Source organism: Meleagris gallopavo, chromosome 3, assembly GCF_905368555.1.
Source record: "Meleagris gallopavo chromosome 3, MGAL_WU_HG_1.1, whole genome shotgun sequence".
NCBI lineage: Eukaryota > Metazoa > Chordata > Aves > Galliformes > Phasianidae > Meleagris > Meleagris gallopavo.
Genome location: NC_139406.1, coordinates 36,363,860 through 36,380,222, shown reverse-complemented (window position 1 = coordinate 36,380,222; position 16,363 = coordinate 36,363,860).

Below are 16,363 nucleotides of genomic sequence, written 5' to 3'. Positions count from 1 at the left end.
GAGGAGAGCTAACACGGGTGGGAAGGGGAGGAGGCTGAGTTGTGAACACACCTGCAGGTGCACTGTGAAGGCATTTCACTGATAGAAGATGAATGAAGATGTAATCAGCAAGGTTTCAGGTGGAGGCTGCTGAGAAGAAGCAACTTGAGACATGAGGTAAAAACCCAAGTCCTAAACAATAACTTCTCAAAACAGACATAGTATTATAAGAATAAAGGAGAGGGACTTTTGCATAACCTCGTTTTAAGTACAGCAGACGAAGTTTTACCTCATTTCTGTGTGTACGTCATTTTACAAGGATGCGTTACTGTGCTGGTTTTGATGTTATGAGTAAATGCTTGGACTTGCATTTTACATCAACAGTATTATTTACATATTATATGTAAATTTACATATTACATCATCAATAATTGAGCTTGAGTATGATTTAATGTAACAATGGAAAAGCAGCACATTGCTTACCTAAGAAAATCTATATACTAGGTTTCCTCAATAAAATCCTGTCTCCCTAGTACATACGCCCATAGTCGGAGGGTAACAGAAAACATAACATTTCAGTCATGCAAGTTAGATGGAGGGCTAGTGCCATGGACATCAGGGAACAGTCAGTTAAATTTCAGATTTGCAAGGAAAACATCACATTGTTACTGGTTTTCACATTGTTGAACCAATGTTTGAAAAAAAATAGAACAAAACCACACGCTCCACAAGCTGCTCAATGACTTTGGAGGGAAAACTGAATAGCAGATAAAGCATAAACATTTTACAACCAAGTCTACAATGTCATCAACCAGTGCAGCAGACCATTTCCAAAAGCTTTGTAATGCATTGCTCTTGCTTCCTCCTGGTATCTTCTTTTTAAGCTGTGGAATAATGCAAATCCCAGAGGCAGGAGACCTTCTGAAGTAAGAGGTAAGAAGATTGTGTTTCATTCAAAAAATGGGGAAATCTCTATATTTAGCTGTCATATAAACTTTGTATTTATCTATTTTCTCCATTTTATATTTATCCCCATTCAGTACTTATCTGTATTCCTGATTCTGTGATATCATCAGAGTCCATACTCTGGAACTGCACTTTTATCCCCTCAGCCTTTACCTCTATACTCGTCTGGAAGCACAGGCTTTAGTGTATGTCTCTGCTGCTATGAAACAAAAAATGAGGAACTTTTTCCTTCTGTGTTCTCTACCATTTGTTAAAATGAAGTAATCATTAAGTTAATGTTTAGTCTCCAAGAATGTATCAGTTATTATATTTTTAAATTACTGTTTCTTGCAAGAAACTGTCAGGATTATATTTGCCTGTTATAATGGAAGAGTCGAAAACCACAGTAATAACCACCGTGCAAGATGAAAAATAGCCTCGGTGAACAAGACAAGATAAGAGACAACTGGAATTTATCTGTGACTGTGGCTAAAGAAAATCCATAACTTACTGAAACTAACTTGTCATACCTATTTTTGAAGAAAGTTTAGGCACACGTCTGGATTTGCAGTTAAACTCATCCAAACTGTGCAAATCAAAGTCCTACACAAAATGTATTTGGAGGCAAAATTAAAACAATGAAACAACCCATGCTCATCTTTTCTGTTTTATTAAACTACTGCTTTTTTCAATTCTTCCCTTGAGCTTGCTGATACCATCCCCGGATCTTGAAAAACTGTAGCATTCTGTGCAGAAATAAACTTACAAATAGAAAAATATAATGAATCAGATGACTCTTTATAAGCAAATTTTCCCTGGAGCACATGGTCAGTGACAAAGAGAAAGCATCACGCACTACCTAATCCGTAACTACTGGCTGAGGGCTCAAATCAGGAGAAAGATACTATAGCACACAGTTGCTAAGGGGTAATGAAAAACATGCAGAAACCTGTATGGGCAGGGAACATGAGTCACTCTTCACAAATACAGAAAAATTAATTCAGACAATTGCTAGATTTCCCATATGCCATCTGAAACTTTTTGAAGGAACCAATTCTTAGGTAGAAATCCCTGCACAGCACTTAGCGTAAGGTGCATATTGCTAAGTACTTTGTGTGAGCAAAGATAATGAAATCCAACAGGGTTCCCAGTTTAATTTTGAGTGCTATGCAATGGGGGCAGAGTAAAGACACATTTCAGAATAAAGCAGTCAAAACCAGGCATCTTTGTTTTAGTGTGTGGCTTGCTCATTTATGAAGATGAAGGAGTACAAGACAGAAAGCTGCCATTAATAATAGAATAGCTCAGTTTATTCTTTCCCATTTATGAACTGGAAAATACAGTATATTGCATTTCTGAATGCTTATTATATGAAGAACTCTAGTATCGTAATTGAGAACAGTTATTAGAAAATGTTACAAGTTTTTTCTTCAATATCTAATACTGGTTTTTTTTTGCTTTTTTTTAAGGAAAGAGAAGGGAGGGGAAGGGAGAAGACAGGAGGTAAGAAAAGGGGAGGAAAATGGAGAAGAGAGGAAAAAGGAATTTATTTTCACACAACGTAAAATGTATACTGTTTACTATCTGGCACAAAATACCTTCTTCTAGACTTCAAAAGAGATCAACGGGGAAAAAATGGATTGTGGGCTAATAATAATTAGATGGATTTTTTTTGTTATTTCTGTGGTCGACATACTACTATTACTTCATCCAGTGATATACAACTGTGGCAGGTTGACAAAGCTGTATCCAACCCTTCTGGGTAAGATTTGGGAAAAAATTGGCACTCTGACATTCTACTCTTGGATGTTTTCCCAACAAGTATTTCTGAAGTATGTGGTGATTGCATCAGGAGTCAGGATCTGTTCTGGTGACTTATTAATTCCTCTTAGTTTTGAGAAAATTGGTTCACTCTTCAGATTTAGGATCATATCTAACATAAAATATTGGAAATCCATAAAATTACCTTATTAATTCCATTACAAGGAATATAAAAATGCATATCAGGAATATGGAAGAGGCAGAGATAAAGAATGCTCACTCATGCTACAGACTCTTTTCTGTTGTATAGAGCAACTAGTATGCAAGCAAGCACTGGAAACAGTCATGATTCAGTGTACTGCTGTCACCTAACAGGCTCTTCTGCCATATGGAAAGAGATGGTACCATTCTACTACATGCCTTAATGTCAACACTCTGCAACATTTGCATGGAAGTGTGTACAGCCATTTCCTCACTAAGGTTCTTTATAGTTGAATATCTTCAGCAATTTAAATAGTTTCCTGGTTCATGTTTACACACACAGTATTTTTCTCTTCGTGGGAAAGAAGCTGAAACTATCAATTTGTTTCTAACTGCAATGTCATGGACCAATGTCATGAGACATAAGCAGCCCTGGTGGTCCCTGTCCATTCCCAGGGTTCTTTCATAGCCTAGACCCTCATGTCAGTTCTGGGGAAGCCAGACTGCCCCAGCAAGGCCACAGCAGGGCTGGCTCCAGATTCCCACAGCCAGGTCCTACTACAGGCCCACATCCAGTCCGGGCCTTGACCTTTTCTCAGTGAGATGCCCAGTGCGTGGGGATTGGGCTATCCCTGTGCCCTGGCTGCAGCTGTAGGATGGACTCTGCCTGCCAGCCCTGCCCTGGTGGACCCAATGGGGAGCCCCCTGATGATCTTGGCCCCCAAGATGCCTGGAAACCAGCAGGGAGGAAATAAATAGGCTACTGAAGAACTTTCAAGAAAACTTGAGCTGCTATTGCTGAATAGAAGGAAAGGGATGCATTTTCTAAGACTCTTGACTCAATTCAAATACAGAAAATAGGTCAGTTTGAAACTCAGTTTTTCTCATCTGAAATGTATCCACAACAATTTAGATCTCTAGGTTTATTCCTGTCCATTTTTTTTACACCCTATTTGCTTCAGATACGCAGAAATATTGAAGGAGAAGGATGGAGAGAAAAAACACTAACTGTAATGGACAGCAGGTGAAGGAAAGATCCCAAGTGAGGCACTATTGCACAAAATGTTCTGCGCCTCCTGCCTCTGATAACAAAAGCAAAATCCCTTTTGAATGCATATAATTAAATGAACAACATCCAGGTACATCAGCTTTCCTTTCCTTAGATAAAATATTACTACTCAGCAGAGGACATTTAATTCTTCCTCTAATGTTTTTTCAGTTAGCCAAGCACACTCCTGGTTCTCATTAATTATATGCCTCTCGGAATAGTTAGTTGTAGTCACAGTCACTCAGAGATGAGCAATATGAGAGCAGAATATTAATAACTGTGGAATATGCAGCTCTTGCCAAAGAACATTTAAATTAATGGATATAAGAAATGATTTAGTTTCTAATGAGAGCCACTGAATATGAGATTGAGTTTTAGCAACACCTGGACAGTGGTAAAAAATTGTCAGTGGTTCCAAAACCTAAGAAGCAACTCTCCAAGGTGAAGAAAAATCCTGTAGGGAAACAGTCTTAAAAGTAGCCTAATGAATATTTTACAAACAGTTTAAAACTACAGGTAAAACCAATAAGGGACTCTTGTCTTGAGATTACCAGTCAAAATACGATTAAAGAGAACCAAATACATTCTAGCGAAAATGAGCAAAGTGAATGTATGAAAAATTGTAATGACTATGCCTGAAGGATCTTATGAACTAGAGAGGTAATAGAAGGGCAGGAAAGGAAGTATACAAGCAAGCAAACAAAAAGAAGTCAGTGGTACGCGCAAGAGTTTCTGTGAGAAAGTTCCACAGTTCAAGAAGTATGCATCCTCATGCACATGAGTTTTTAATGCTTTAAAGATTAGTAATAAGAAGGCAAATACTGTGGTACAGCTGTGGAGCCAAGAGCTGCAAAACTTTCTCACCATCAAGTTTAGAGGGCCACAAAATAAAGATAAGAAGACATTCCTAAACAAAGGCAGTCACTATAAATGGAATATTTCCATTTTTCAGTGTTTTGGTAGTCCTATTACAAGAATACAGAAAATAATTCCATCTTGCTTTCACTTTTGAATTGCACTGAGGTCACTAGAGTCATGACAATAATCTACAGTGATGAACATGTCAATATTTCTAAGGATGAATATCAGCTATTAGTGTGGAACTTAATAGAAATTAAATCTATTCAAATTGGGAGTGTGAACAGTCTTCTAATGGAACAAATTCTGTCTATATCTTGAAGAACAATTGTGTAAGATACTGCAGCTGAAATCAGATCCAGAGATCCTGACTGTCATTTTCTAATACAGTAATTAATACATTGTTCTTTCCTTCTGATCCCATAATGAAACCCAGCTTCTCCCACCCGCTCAGAGGGAGAATATTTATTAGGACTTAATGGCTAACAGAAGTTTCAGTCAGTACATTCATTATCCATAATGTCACTCATTCACCCAGAGCAGGAAACTACCAGAAAAGCAGCAAAAAGGAGAAGCCTCTGGGCAGAAGAATGCAGAGAAACATCAGTCTTTTATCCAACAACTGATTTAGGCATGATTTATGAAGGCTGATCAGATAAAACATGTCACAGCTAATGCCCTAAAAGACAATACTGTTTTGCTACAATAATCTTTAACAATTGTTTTGTGTCCGCGTTGCACCTTAGGATGGCAGTAGGTGCTCTCCTAGGCATCTGTATTCCATTAGCAGCTGTAACTTCTGCCTTGCTGTGCATCTCTGTTCTCCTACCACTCTGTACTACCACCCTAAATAAGCATCTCTGCCATCTAGTGCTAGTGTGCCTTTTCTGGGCCTGGCCTTCCAGCCAACAATCACTGAAACCTTTCTCTTAAGGTTTAACTCTTTCTCTTATCAACTTTGACTCCTTCCTCTTATGATATCTGTTCTTGTATGTGACAAAAAAGATGTCAGCTCTGTGGAACATTAAAATGCTTTTTTATTGGTGATAAGTGGACGTTTGGACTGGATGATCTTGTAGATCCTTTTCATCCTTGGTGATTCTATGATTCTATACTTACTTGCCTGAAAGATGCAACTGAACTTAATGCCGATGTTGGTATTGTCCTTCTTTAGTAAAACAAAGAAAGCTAGTGTTCTGTACAACTATTACCGAACCCTATTCTTCCTAAATTCTTTTCAATTTTGCACTGAAGCACATATGCTGCCCTCATCATGCCATTTTAGGGTCAGGGAATCTGACATCTCTGTGGCAACTTGTCGCTGCCATGCAGATGGCATGCATTCAGCTACAAACTGTGCAAAGCGTGGAAATCTGCTGTGCATTGCTAATATATTAGTCTTACAGAACAGTCTAATTACATGTTAGATGATGACCTTTAGCAAATATGACATAAATTTATACAAAGTTAAGTAATTACTTATTAGCTTTAATCAATTTCAAGTAATTGAATATTCATGCAATCCTACAGTTTTTTCTTTTTCTCTTTGTGTTGAATGAATCTGCTATTTTTTATGAACTATTACAACACAGAAATGAGGGGCTTTGTCTACAGACTGATGACAAATGTTCACAATGTTACCAGGTTGTCAATCACAAGCTTCTTAGTTTTGATCTGTGTGTAGCTCACAATAGCTATGGTTGTCACATCTGAAAGGGGAAGTACAGTATTGAAATTTACAGTAGGAAATGGCTTAGAAACTTGACAAAACTGAATTAAGGAGACACAACTGAATTCTTAGGCTGTGAGCAATTTTGAAAAAAACATTACAAATTTCTGTCAGAATTCAGGTAACAATTCAGCTCTGAGAACAATACTTGCAGTCATTTCTGAATGCAAGCAGGAAAATTTTGGATCTTATTATTACAAGTAGCATTTATAATGCACTTTTGCATGTTTGCTACTGATTTTAACTTAAATATTCATACTGCATTTGATTTTTATTTCACGTATGTAACTATTTTTCCAGCAATTCCTGCAATACTTTAGTACTGAATTTGACACAAATTTAGCAAGTTAACAATGAAAGCCATCCTTCTAAGTGTAAGTACAGTGTATCTTTTTTTCCCCACAGTTTTTTTTCTCATAATTCTCTTTTTGCTCTCATTGATGAAATTCTTGCACATTTGAGAACATATTACATAGCGAAAGACAGAATTCTGAACTTGCAAATAACTTTCTGCAAGTTCATTATATTTTTATTATGGTATCTAAATATATTTTCAGTGGTAACATTGCTGAAATACAGGTAACAACGTAGGATGGAGAAGCAGAAAAGATTGAGTCCAAAGGAATGTTAACAGGAAGGAGGGACAGGGGAAAAAATTGAAGGAAGGTATAACACTACAAAGCTATTACATTTTCCTGTAACATATGTGAATATTCCTCTGCCTCTTCCTTTAAGAGTATTATTAGGTGGTATGAAAGAAGTCTTTATTTTAAGAGTGCCGAGTGAGGAAATGTGAATACTATCTTGACTGTTGTTTACCGTGTTACAAGAACTTCAGTATTCCTTTAATACTTAATGCTTCCAAAATCTATTACCCAAAGATAGGAGAGGTATTAAGTCAGTATCAAATTAAGGAATATAAGGATGAGGGCTACCACTCTCAAACTGCATATCAATGATATCTTCCATCAGAAACCATGTCTTGTTCAGCAAACAGACTGAACAGTATTCTAGAGATAGACAATTATTCATTGTTTTGGCTGGTTTTACCCACTCTTTATCAAAGTGCAGGTAATGCCTATTACGTCTTATTTACCACATCTACCCTATGCTGTTCTAAAAGCAGAATTGTTTATCTCCTCATGAATATTTATGCTGCTTGTAAATGCAGCTTGTAAAGGATGTTTTTCAAACTCTTATAGGATACAAAGAGAGAAACAAATCTGTAATTATTTTTCACAGCATGAAGCATAAAGCCAGAAGACAGATTTAAAGACAGAAATTTCTATTTAGATACACAGTTTGAAATGTCTACATCTCTAGTGTCACATTTTGAATGTATAAAGGACAGGTCTCCTTGACTTTGCTTGTGCTTTTAGAACTGAGAACAGAAGGATTCAGTTTAGCCCATAGGGTTTCACAGTCTCACTTAGTGAAAGTACGCTTCCGTGAACAAATATAGTGTGGTTATATAAACTATCATCCCACGTAACCGGCACACTGTATGCCCACAAGAAAAGCAGTCAAGATTACAAGACTGACAGTGATAACTACAAGATTCTCTCATGGCCAGAGGTAACAATTTCCTGCACAAACAGAGGTTGCTGCTGCTTCTTCTGTCACCCCACCCCACAGAGAAGCACAATGCTTTCTACAGCATGGTATATTCTGAGAGGACATGATTGAAGACTACTCCTAGAATCTTTCTCAGTTTATTTATGAACATTAGCAAGAAACTTCCATATTTTCCCTATTTCAGTCTCAAACAGCACATCCGGTCTATCTCAAATCTGATAAAAACCTATTACAAAAATAAGGAAAGTGAGATCACAATTTGAATGTCATGCATTTCTAAAAATGAGAAGGAACTGTAATAATGCTTGTAGATAGACTATGCTTGTAAAAGGACAAGTGGCAGTGCTTTTCCATTTCCATTTTGGTATTGCAATGACAGTTCTAGCTTGCTTGTGCGTTACTGAGGATGAACTTAGAATTATCTTTTTCAATTTTCTAATGGAGATTTTCTAGGCTTGGTGATATGAACATGCAACTTATTTTCACACTTGGTTTTACTGCATTAAGATTTAATCAGGTTTTCTGTGCAGCATTTACATTTAAACCTTGACTGTCCAGCCTGTTGGCTTGCCTGGGCTGTATTCAGTGAAGAGGAATTGTCTTGGGCTGCATATAAAATATATAATATTTTTAATATATATAAGTAATAAAATTTATTTTATTTTTTATATTTTAATAAAAACATTTTAAAAAAGAGAAACAAAACATAGAGCTAGGAGGATAGCCGATCTTGTATTATGGAAGTAATGTATCAACCTTTCAGTGGAAAGGTTCAGTGGAAGTGGTTGCAATTTTTAGTGATTTCATGGGATGTTTATCAGAGATTTTTGATGAAATTTGTGCTCCATCCTTGAAAACAATTGTTCATAAGTGTGTGTACTGCCAAAAGTGATGACATGAATAAGGTGTGGTTGTGAAACGAAGGTTATTTTTCTCTAGTAAGATATGTCTATAAAAGTCTGGTCAAGAGACTTAATCAGATTTTTGAGTTAAATATCTGATAGCAACTCTATACATTCAATTTGAAAATGTGCAGGCCATTTATATCAATGGAAAATGGTATCTCAACTAAAGCAAAATATTGATGATTTTTTTTCAGCAATCTTGGAAGTTATTCTCACATAAAAACAGAAAGCAAGGCTGCCTATTTTTCCCTGTTCACAGAACAGTGTTTAGCCAGTGTATCAAAATGCATACAATTATTTGCCATCACTTGAGTCAACACAGCACAGCACTGCCCTCCCCATGCCCTGGTTTCAGCCCAGACAGCATTAATAACACACTGATGTTTGGTTGTTGCTGAGCAATGGGTTCTCAGTGAGGCAGAGACAGAGCCATGGTGGTATGGGGCAGAGGATGGCCACAGGTTGGGCTGTGCTGAGTCACACGTGGCCCATGGGCAGCAGGTTGGACATGCCTGGTTTAAGCAAAAAGTTCTTCTGCTAAGAAGTCCTTTAAAAGTTAGATTCTGTCCTCATAACAATTTGTTTGATGGATCTGACATTTACAAAGATCTGAGGTTGTGTCAGAAGGAGCTGTCAACAAGATAAGGAATAAGGTAACCAGAGAGATTCCAGCACCAGTTGCAGGAATTTCATCATCTCAGAGGTTTTGATAGTGAAGATGCATAAAATTAAGCTCCATTAGGATGCAAGGTGTAGCCATCGCTGTGCAGCTCCACAGGTTGGGAAAGGACTACCTCTTACACTGTGACCTGAATTAAATTTAGATTAAAACTTTCAGCCCTGATGTGGAATGAAACTGTGACCCCCACTGTAACCATTTTGTCTGTATGTTGATGGGCTCTCAGATTTTCTAAATAATTGCATTTGCATTGATGTGTGATTATGGAAAAAAAGTCCTTATTCCACAGGGCTGTTTATACTACTGAAATGGGAGCTGAGATTACTGTAACTGCAGTCATGTACATCCGGAACAGTGGCAACAAACTGGCTTTTGCGACTTATATGGCAGTTACAGTTTGAGCTATATTAATGATGCAATCAGTCTGTAGCACACAATTTGCAAAATTTTCAGGATTTTTCATTATAACACAGTATGAAATCAGACAAATACAATTCACTTTCTCATACAACTGAAGAAGCAAAGGCCTTTTTTTTCAGTCTGAGTTTTTACTTCTGTCAAAAATCATTGAACAGTTATCTAACACATGGAGGCCAAATAATGTTACCTCAGAGTGGTATGTTCACATTTTATAAAAGCACTGTACTATCTCACATTTATTATCTGCAACTGACATCCTCTGGAATTAGGCAAAAGACCTGTCTACACATGATTTTATTTGAATATACAGAATAAGATTTGTAGATTGAATCTAATCAAGCATCCAGGCCTGGCATATTTTATAATTGTATTGCAAATAAATCAACACTTTCTTCTACCACTACAACCATAGAAGATAGATGAACTTCATTTAAATTGGCAGAAATTGAACATATAGAATTATGGAATATCCCAAATTGGATGACATTTTCACTGTTTCTTAAAAATGTATTTATCTATCTCATAATTTTATCTTATGTTCTGAAACTTTAGCAGCTACTTCTAACTGGAAAAGCATATCCTCACAGATCCATTGGTTTAAAGAGATAATCAAAGGAATGAGGATACAGCTTTGCTTCCCATATTTGTTACTCACTGTGTGTAGAAAAAGCTCAATTTGCAAGATGTAAGACACAAACCTCAGTGTTCTGAAATTCTCTTTGCTTTTAGCTGAGGAAAAAGCTCTTTTCCCTGGAACTTTGAAAAACAGTGGCTTGAAAGCATTGATTTTAGACACAAGGGAATGCTGCATGAGCAGTTCCCATGTTTTATAAGGGTTGAAATCACATAAGCATTCAGGTTGGAAAAGACCTTTAACATCATCTAATCCAACCACCAGCCCACCCCACCATGCCCACTGACCACATCCCTCAGAGCCACATCCAAACAATGCTTCAACACCTCCAGGGGCGGTGACACCACCACCCTGGGCAGCCTGTGCCACTGCCTCATCACTCTTTCTGAGAAGAAATTGTTCCTGTTATCCAACCAGAACCTCCCGTAGCCCAGCTTAGGGCTATTTCCTCTTGTCCTATCACTAAAGTACCAGAATGAGCATTTCTTTATACTATACAGGATGGTGGCTGCTGCTGTGCTACCAAGCTTCAGAATATTTGAACTACTTTGAACTAAAACTGGCTTTCATCATGCAGCAGTTTTATTCAAATTCAGTTTTCCTTTAATTTGCTGAAAGTGTTCAGCATGCATCCCTTTAAATTCTTCCAGTATCAGTCCATGAAAAAGATACAGTTTCAGATAATTAAGCATATGAGACCTTTAAAACTTCATTAATTGCTTCATTTACTAACTCCTCTTTGTTAACAGAATGCTTTTTGAACCCTTTGGACTCATTCATACTTTGTTAGGGCCAGTGTTAGCGAAGAGATGTTCTGTTGCCTTCCTTTCTGTACACAGGAAGAATCTCATACTAACATCAAGTTACTAGCTTATTGTAAAGGAAAGGATGCTGAGTTTTAGAGTACAAAATAATATTGCATAGTAGGAATGTAAACCAAGAGACCAAGAAGTTTTCCCCATCAACCCAGGGAAAGTAGACTGATCCACATTTTATTACTTTTTTATTTTGCAAGCAGCTGAAACAAGTGAATTCCACAGCCACAAAAGGCCCTTCATGCCATGCACCAAATGTACACGCAGAATGGACCCAGGTAAACTCTCTCGTGAGAAAATGTGATTTTTTTTTTTTTATGTTTAGTTTAAGACTCTCCTATCCTTTGCTTATACTGGTTCCCATAAAAAGTCAGTAAGGTTCAGAAAGCTTTGTAGAAGCCAAAGTTCTTCCTTGCATCTCCTGAACAGATATAAATATGACACCATTCTGAAAGGGTGATCAGATTTATTTTTAATTTGGATAGGCGGTATGCATTTTCTTGTTCTCAGAAGTAGCTGAACCATCTGGGCTGAGATTTCTCTCCTCCAAATTTCTGAGCTTGAGACAGAGACTCGAATGGAGAAGTTTAGCTTTAATAACTGCTTATTAGCAAAATCACATATTATTTGTAAAAAACTAGCCTCTTATGATGCCTGATAATTTTGGTAAAAGGTGCTAATATTAGGTCAGCACATAAGCACATTATGTATATGTAACATTTTCTCTCTTTGTATGTCCTAACAGCTAAGAGACAGACAGTTGAGGGAGAGAGTAGGACCAAAAGTGTTAATTGCCCATCTGTAGAAAGTCAACAGGAGATCAGGTAAGTCCTGGCCTCTGGGCACATTTTTTAATCTTCAGAAAAGATAAAAAATGGTGGATATCTTATATTCACTGCATGTTGGGATCTTTCATTCTATCCTTCTTTTTCTTTCATTCTATCCTTCTTTCTCTTTCATTCTGCAGTTGGCTATTGAGAAGTCAGCTTGCTGAATTGCAGTCTCCCACTGACTGAAGGACACCAATAAGCTAGTTAAAATCAAACATTATTCTTCTAAGAGTAATGACCACAGTCCACTGGAAACATACATGTAGGAATGCTGGACCTATCACCTTTTCTAGGATTTTGGTAGATGAAAAGCTGGACATGAACCAGCAGTGTGCGCTTGCAGCCCAGAAGGCCAACTGTGTTCTGGGCTGCATTAAAAAAGGGGTGGCCAACAGGGAGAGGGAGGTGATTGTCCCCCTCTACTTGGCTCTTGTGAGGCCCCATCTGCAGTACTGCGTCCAGGCCTGGGGTCCCCTGTACAGGAAGGACGTGGAGCTCTTGGAGCGGGTCCAGAGGAGGGCCACTGAGATGATCAGAGGGCTGGAGAACCTCTCTTATGAGGAAAGGTTGAGGGAAGTGGGCTTGTTTAGCTTGGAGAAGAGAAGGCTCCAGGGAGACCTCATCGTGGCTTTCCAGTATTTGAAGGGAGTGTATAAACAGGAGGAAGAACAGCTGTTTATGAGGGTGGATAGTGGTAGGAGAAGGGGGAATGGTTTTAAACTGAGACAGGGGAAGTTTAGGTTAGATATTAGGAGGAAGTTTTCCACTCAGAGGGTGGTGACACACTGGAACAGGTTGCCCAAGGAAGTTGTGGATGCCGCATCCCTGGAGGCATTCAAGGCAAGGCTGGATGTGGCTCTGGGCAGCCTGGTCTGGTGGTTGGTGACCCTGCACATAGCAGGGGGGTTGAAACTAGATGATCATTGTGGTTCTTTTCAACCCAGACCATTCTATGATTTTATGATTGTATGATTCTATCATTCTGCTCTTCTCAGTGTTCCTTATAGTTGCTAGACAACTAGGCTGATCTGCACTGCTGTGATGTGGAAATTGAATTGTCTCCCTAACATTTGGTTTTATATCTTCATTGTATCATAGCCAATAGAAAGCTTCCTGCCTTTTGCTCTTGTGCACTGTGAATAATGGTGATGAAGGATGGAAGGATATCTGTATGTAATTACAAAGCATGACACAGGAGGGAACTAGATGCAGGCATCAACCTTTACTTGTGTTTTTACCTTCCTAAGGGTAATTGATATAGAAAGAAAATTGCAACACTTCTTCAGGGAGGCTGAAAAAGATATTCATATCAACTACTCCAATGAAAGAGAATAAATTTTACCTCATACCTAGTCTGAACCTTCCACTGTGTAGCTTTATGCATCCTGCCATTGGTGACCTGGGAGAAGAGCCTGGCATCTCCTTCTGCTTCCCCGATCAGGGAGCTGTGGAGAGATAATAATTACCATAGAATCATGGAATCATTTGAGTTGGAAGAGATCATTAAAGGTCATCTAGTCCAACTCCTCTGTGATGATCAGGGGCCATGAGTCTTTATCTCTGGTAGACATTACCAACTCTGGAAGAGTAATCCTATGAGCATGTGTCTTGTCTTAGACTATCAGTGTTTTCCCTGCCTGTTTGAAGTTTCCTTCATCATGTGACACAGTCCTGGGCTTGAGCAACCTTCCTTCTATAACATGTGGAGCCAGATAAAAGCCTTGCTCTCTAGTGGTATAAATTATTTTAAACAAAGCTAAAATAATGCTCTTATACCTTAAATGATTTTTGAAAACATGACATACGTGAGAACCTGAATAAAATTATGTGGGCTATCTTCACGATACTTTTAATAGAGTTTCCCCTCCAAAGAAATACTTTGTGTTTTATCTTCTGTTCCAGGCAGTACAGGCACATTAAACAGAGAACATGTTGTTCACTATAATGATGTACTCTGAAAATAGATGTTAGCTTTTGTGCTTATGGAAAGTGTGAATACACTTGGTTTCCTTCAAACGAAGCTCAGTGTGATGGAAAAGGCTTGGCATCTGTGCTTTGAAATGGTTAAACTCCAATAGCAACCTTTGGTTATCTTTGTATCATGGTCCCAGACAAATAAAAGACAAATAGAAATACTCTTTAGAAAAAGGTGCTTAAGAGGAAAAAAAATAAAGAGTTTGCCATTATAAATGATAGCACTTACTGTACACTTGGCTAGTAAGAGGGGTAAGTGTCTGCGTCAATAAGACTTCTAGGGCCCTGCTGTGCTCTGTATCTGAGGAGCTACACCACCCACTCACCCAAGCAGCAGTTGTGTGAGCAGTGGGCAGACCTTCAATCTCCACTGAAGATTATACACAATGATCACACTGGTCACCTTAAAGACATTTTTGGTTGCATTTAATTTAGGTCTTTTTTCACAAAAAGTGAAAAAAAAGCAGTATGGGCAAAAACTCCCACAAATAACGACAAAAAAATGGCAAATGGAACTTCATTGAATGAAAGTGTATTTGTTTTGGAAAACTTGAGAAATTATATCAAAACAGATTTTGTTTCATTTTTACATTAACGCACGACATCGTAGAACCACACAACATGATATAATTTTTATGAAGGTGTTTGGAGAAGCAGTTAGTAATATGGTACAATACAAAATATTTTAATAAAAGCAGTCCATCATAAGTGTAATGTTAATTTTTAAAATTTAATTCATTAATTTTAACTAAACTATGGAGGCGAAAGTTATGTCATGCTTTCTGCAAGAAAAATAGTTTTGGCTTTGTTTCTATCTACAGAGGAATTAAGACCGTGAAAATTTTCATTAAATGAAAGTTCTGTTTTGACTAATTTTAATTCCATTAATCCTTTGAGAAAATAAACAAACAAACAAAAAAATTAAAAAAAAGGAAGAAAAAATATGTTAATGACTGTCTATATTTGAAGGCTTTATATGAAGGCCAACTAAACTACACAGTATTCTTTTAACAATATTATCCTTATTTGAAAGGAAAAGAAAGTAAGAAAAATGCAGGTTTTTAAAATTATTTTATTCAACAAATACAAGCAATCCTGAAAAAGTAGAAGAAATTAGGTACAAATTGCTCAGGAGTTTTGAAGTCCCCAGCTGATACATAGCACGTGACTGGCTTATGATTCTGTGGCCGCTGCACCATCTGATGCTTTAATTGTAAGAGTACATTTTTACTATTAGTTACTCTTCTTAAAGAAAAAATTACTGTTCTTAAAGAAAAGATACAGTCCACTTCTATTTGTGAACACGAAAGACATTTGTAGTCTGTTTGTGTGAAAACAGTTCTATTAGAACATTTTTTTAAAAGCTGTCAGTGAGAAGAATGGTTTCCATTTTATTTTCTTACTTTTCATGACATTTTCTTTAAATGACCCCTAATATATATTCTTGGACGTCCTTATCTCTGAAGCTATTTATTTTGCAGTAATACCTATAGGGACACCATGGATAATGCTTTTGTTATAGGCACTTTGAACGAGTGCATACATCAGGCTTTGAACAAACCCTCTGGCTGTTTTCAAAATGTTATATTCAATGAACTAAGGAAAAACGAGACAAAGATGTAAAAGTCTGTGGTGACAAATCAAGTCATTGTACACATTCCAAGTTATGAGATTATAATAAGGGTTGTAAATTATATGAGACTATTCCAATTTTGAAAGAGAACAGTGCTTTTCCTTATAAAGCCGTTTCCTCTACTAAAGTTAATTCATTTCAGTGAGTATTTGTAGAAGACATTATTATCACTGCATGCTTTGCATCGTAAGCACTTCTCAACTCACGTATTGCTGCAATCAACTGAAAATTTTAATTGCATATTGTGAAGTTTTCTCAAATAATCTTGTTATTAAAAATTACAGCCATCAAAGGCAAGCAGCAGCCAATGCTCTCAGAGAAATATCTGCTGTGTTAACTCTGTTAAACATGCTGGGGGATTTTTTCTTGCTGATGTG